Source organism: Aplidium turbinatum, chromosome 13 (genome assembly GCF_918807975.1).
Source record: "Aplidium turbinatum chromosome 13, kaAplTurb1.1, whole genome shotgun sequence".
Classification (NCBI taxonomy): domain Eukaryota; kingdom Metazoa; phylum Chordata; class Ascidiacea; order Aplousobranchia; family Polyclinidae; genus Aplidium; species Aplidium turbinatum.
Window position 1 is genome coordinate 19,496,289 of NC_137484.1, and position 5,916 is coordinate 19,502,204.

The following is a 5,916-nucleotide window of genomic DNA, read 5'->3' on the forward strand; positions in this document are numbered from 1 at the left end:
TGGTATTTTTATTGTAAAAATTGAATTGCTGAGAATTGTTACAATATAGTAAAGTTTAAGTTAGCGCTACATAAATATAGTGCCTACTTTAGATTGGCAATTAATCCATTTGGGTAGATGAAGCATAATGCCATCCAACGATAGTAAAATTGTTAAAATCCGAGCAGAAATGAGAAAGCTACAGCATATTTGGTGGAGGCAGTATTCATCGATCACAGCAAACTGTGGGCGGCTTATACTGAACCACGATTGCTCGTTTTGTAGATAACATATAAACGTGAAAGTTGTTACGTTAATAAAGCAAGTATTTTTATTGTAAAAATGAATTGCTGAGAATTGGTACAAAATAGTAACAGTTTAAGTTAGCGCTAGATCAATAATAATGCCTACAAATATTTAAAAATCAACATTCCGCTTTTACTTCTATTTCGCGTTTTTGCACCCTTCCTAAAAGTAGTTGCGTTTTTTTGCATGACGTCACAGATTTTTGTGACGTCACTAACCAAGGCGGCCGATCCTAAACCAGCACCATGTTTGAATAAAACTCTTTTTGGAATTCTATTGTTGACACCGCATCAATCGCACTTGCTAGACTTTCATCACTTAAAATTTTTTCAAAAAATTTCGGGGGGGGCAAATGCCCCCCCTGGTTGCGGGCTTGCCACTAGTCTCTGTCTGTGAGTTATTACATCCACTAGGTGTCGCGGAATGGAGAGCTGTTTTAAAATTGCCTTGCTTTTTACCATAAATTTTTTACTAAGACTTGTTTGTTTGTTTGTTTATCTTTATCCTGCATTGCGGGAAAGCGGACTTGAGCGCTATGCATCGGTGTACGCCTTCCGACATACACCTGACCCACGCTGCAGCCGACGGCAATGTCTGTTTCCGGTTGTCTACTTTACTTATGACTTAAATTTGATACTACCCATTACTCGAAATCGATCACTAGGTAGAGGCAATTATCGTTAAGTTTCTTGCCCAGAGAAGCAACAGCAAGTGTAAGACTCTGTAAGCCGAACCAACGCTGCTTGATCTTGAGGTTTCTTCTTGCACAGAGTCGGCCGCTTAACCAACTGAACCAATTAACCGCTTAACCAACTGAACTATTTGGACGGATCAGTCAATGCATAAATATCCTGGAGTGTAGCAAAGTCTTGAATCAATATTAGTGATAACGCGTCCGGCTCAAAAACTATCGCATGTTACATGGCGTGTGATGAATTGTTAATTTAAACTAACACACGTTATCAGTACAATAAGGTAGCCTACCTACTTAAACATAGCTCACACACAATGATACATTTTCATTCAAAGCCGAAACTTGGTTAACGAAACAAGCATAAAAGTTTAATTAATCTAAAAAGCTTATTGATTGAGGAAGGCAAAATTTGATTTTTTAGGGCAAACGCCCTCCAAGCCTCCCGTGGGTACGTCGGTGAATAGGGGAAACAATTTAGAGTTGGAAAAATTTCAAGGTTCATAAAAAAGGAAAGCGAAAGGAAATGAGACTTGCACAGAAAAACTTTCCAGAATTAGCGTTTCAGTGGGCAAGATTTTTTTCAGGAATAATGCAAACAGTGGCGGAAAAAAACTTGAAAATACGGTCAAAACTTTTTTAAATATCAGCTTAAATTTCGCAAAAGTGCATAAGAAACCGATTTGTAGTAAAAAATGCTGGTGAAGTGAACTTGCGATTGTGAAATTTGCAGACCGGCTGCGGAGTAATTTATTTGTCAGGGTATGGCAACACTTCTGTGCATGACAAGTTGACTGTCCACAACTTGCGAAGGAATGAAAGAATTCATTCATTTTATTTTTCGTCATTAACGCGTCAGGGACGAAAAAGGTACTACACTAACTACAATAGTCGATGTAGACCTACCAGCAAGGCAATGAACGGGAAAAGGTGGCAAAACCTTGAAAGGTTAATTAAAACTTGCCAGAGTAGAAAATCATGTAGTAGGCTACGGTATGTCTGTACAAAACCGGACAACACTAAAAGGCGGAAATAAGCCGGGCATGAAATGGCGTATTGTCCGCAGAAGTAGCGATTTAATGCCGATGTAGAAAACGCGGAACTACGATCTTGGCGTCCATATTGTTTAACATAGCGATAACTTCATCATGAAAGAATGAAATGTTGCAACATGGAAAAAGGCGGAAATGCGATTTTTAACAACAACTCACACCGAACCTACTTTTATGTTTAAATATCATTGAAAGATATTGTTTAGAAGCAATTGTGAAGTCATTAAATACTTTGACTGTTTTAATTCCACAGTTATTGGAGTAAATTTCGAAATTTAATGGAATTTATTGAAATAGGAAAAGGCGGAAATGCGATTTTTAGCCACAACTCAATACCGAGCATTTTCTTATGTTGAAATATCATTGAAAGATATTATTTAGAAGCAATTGTGAGATCATTAAATACTTTGACTATTTTAATTCTAAAGTTATTTCGGCTTATTTCCGCGCTTCCGCATTTCCGCCTTTTAGTGTTACCCTACAAAACCCAAAAAACAAACAGCAAAAAATAAAACAAAGAGAAGCACACATGTAGTAATGAATGACAGCCAATTGAAAAGTGTTGTGGATTGAATTTGCCAGTTCTTACTTCCAATATTGATGTGGATGAACATTGAGCAGTCATCATGTAGCCTGTTCGACAGAAAAGGGCAAAGTACAGAATCTGTGCTTCAAAGAGGTTGATTCGTTTGACATGGCCAGTACAGACTCAACAGAAAGGACCCATTTTCAGTTGCCTCGTTATTACCTAGTCTTTGTAGCGTTAATTTGTAGAACAATGTCAAAACTTACTCCAATAGGCTCAGGGGTAGATCCAGCAAGAAGATGTGGCACGAAGTTAGCTAAATCCGTTTTCGGGATTTTGCTTTACTTTGTTACGTACTTCAAGCCTAAGTTGTTTCTGATAGAACACAAGGGTCGACTTGCCTTCGCTGAGCACCCTAACATCGGGAGCTCCCACTCTCGCATGTAAGGCAACGTCGACCAACGGGTGTGAGGATTAGCAACCCTACCCCGCAAGAAGAATTAGAGGGAAGAGAGAGAGAACGACCTTTATTTTGTCTGTTGCGAGAATAGTAGTATGATACAGTTATAAACAGCCATAGACAGATAAAACACCCACTGTCATTCTGGAAGAATAACTTTTCCTCTTTCTGCCTAAAAAAGTTATTCTTGGGTAAGTGCGAGGTACAAAATGCAACCTGACTTACTTTTGACAAATTTTAAATAAAACTATAATCCGCAACACTTGCCACTTAAATTTTATGGATGCAACCTACCGGTAGTTCGTACCCTGAACAGTTCGTACCCTGAACAGTTCGTACCCTGAACAGTTCGTACCCTCAGTTTGTACCCTGAAAAGATCAAGAGAAAAAATTAAAAAAAGCGGAAGTCGCTGATCGCAGTTTCCGCTTACATTTTTCCGCTAACCCTAACCATAGACTAATCTTCTATGCTCTAACCCTAACCTTCACTGACCGCAGTTTCCACTAAACTTTACCCTAACCTTAACTCTAACATAGAGTACAGTAATCTATGCTCTAACCCTCGCTGATAGCAGTTTCCGCTAACCTTTACCCTAACTAGAGATGTACCGATATATCGGTATCGGTGATATCGGCCAGTTTTTGAGTATCTGCATCGGTATCGGCAAAATTTGGCCGATACTGTGGCCGATACTAAACATGTAAAAAAAGGCGTTTGCTGCGGATTTTCTGCAGAAGCAAAGATATAGATTTTTTAAAGTAGTAACTAACGTCACATTGATGTAGAAAAATAACAACCTGTTCAAATTTTTAATACCTCACACTCCCATGACTTCATGCGCGCACCTTTTGGCATTGTTTGCTTACAATGATTCTTTCACTCAAACAAAACGTTTTGTTTCAGCAGTTTTGCGTTGTTCGATTCTTAAGTTGTGAAGGAGACTCAATTTCTTCAATATTTATCATTTGTGTTTCTTTTTTACTCTCAGCAGAGGATAAAACCAGGCCAATACTACCCAGGTTGCAGAAATGTATAATTTTGCATCGTTTTTGCGTTGCTGGGCGTTTGAGGGAGTCATGTGGCTTGGTTCATTTTGGTGGGCTGGTTCTGTCAGTTTGTGATTTGGTTTCCACCTTTCGTTGTGGTGGACTCGCCGGGCTTGGGCAATGTCATGGCGGAGTGGGTGGGCTCGGGGTGGGGGCGGTGGGACTGCGGGTCCTCGCTGGGCTGATCAATAAATGGTCTTGTTGGGCTGTCGGCGCGGGGCTGAGCACTCACTGGTGCAGCGAGCTGTTGCGGTTCGCTGGCCACAACAGTGTGGCTTCCACGCTAGCCATTTACACTATCCAATCTCAACTATATGTTTCTCAGCAGCCGTTTTGTAGCAAGAATTGACATCGACAAGAATTGAAGTGGCTGGTGTGGAAGCTGCACCGTTGTGATTGGCGAGTCGCTGTGCTGGTGAGTGCTCGGCCTTGTGCTGGTGGCCGGGGGGAGCGCTCCTTTCTTTGCGGTGGGGTTGTCGTCTTAGGCGCAGTGGGACCATTTTGATTGGTTTGATGGGGATTCGTGGTCCCATTGCTTTCATTTTGAGCCTGCTTATTCTGCCATGACATTGTTTGGGCTTGGTGGGTTTGTTGCGGCGAGGGGTAGAAGTTAGATCGTGGACTGGTGGTGCCGGCTTACTGGGGGCAGCCGGGTTGCATGGGTTTTTTGGACGTTTGGCAACGTGGGGGCGATGCAGAGTTGTACATTTTTGCTGCCTGGGTAGTCTTGGCCTGGCAAAAGCTTTTCAACCAAACGACAAGCGCCCTTAGGTTGCACATTACTTGTCGAATAATTTTTGTACGACTACACAAATCACTTGGTTTACATTTTACATCTTATCAATTATGATAGCCTATTTGGAGAGTTTGCGCAAACACTTTATTAATTTTCAAGAAACCCCAATTATGATGTAATGTTAAAATTGAATTGAAAAAAAAATAAAAAGTGACAAGTTTCCTGATCTTTTTACCTTAAGAGTTTTCGAAGACATTTTCAAAAATGAATTGTGCTGTCAAAGAAGATTCAGCAAGGTAAAAAATTGCAGGAAACCGGTTCAGTGTGACCGCACAAATGTAGAAAAAAACGTAAAAAACAAAGATACAATTGAGCAGATCATAAAAACAAGGTGATTAGTAACATAACTGATGTACTTATTCAGACAAACTTTGATCTTTTAAGACTCAGGGCATTTCAACAGAACACCATAATGTGTAGGTCTGCATTACTCCAACCTTGTTAGTACACCCTAAATACCATTGTTTTCTTTGTTTTAGTGGGAGCGATTGCCCCCTGGATCCGCCACTGAGTTTGCTAACTACCGGATACGCACAGCTATAGGAATGTAAAGATGTGCATTTTTTAGAATAAGCATTTGTGCAATATAAAGAGTTACACAGTTCAGTGAGCTCTCATTATTACAGCGAGACTGAAACTCGAGTTTGCCAACTTCAACCAAAACATTAAACTAGTCATTTTGATACAACATGACCTTTTTTTTTTTTTTATAAAAAACATGACCTGATCTGCTGCTTTAAAAAAAAATTGTGATCTATTTAAAGTGTTTTATTGTAAAACTATTCCACATACTGTAAGTTTTATATACTTTTTGTGACATCATACCACCCCAAAACAAACCTGTTCAATTTGGCTCCTTAGAAAAAGCTCACCTGGCAAAAGTTGTTCCAAGTTAAAATTCAGGCTTTCCAACTTATATTTATACAAGATAATTAGGTGTGACATAAAATATAACGAGGCCTTGATTCATATATTTTATTTAAGAAAGCTATAGTCTGCTATTATGTTTTATTAACTGGTATGATAAAAAATAAATGCTTTTTCTTGTATTAGATATTG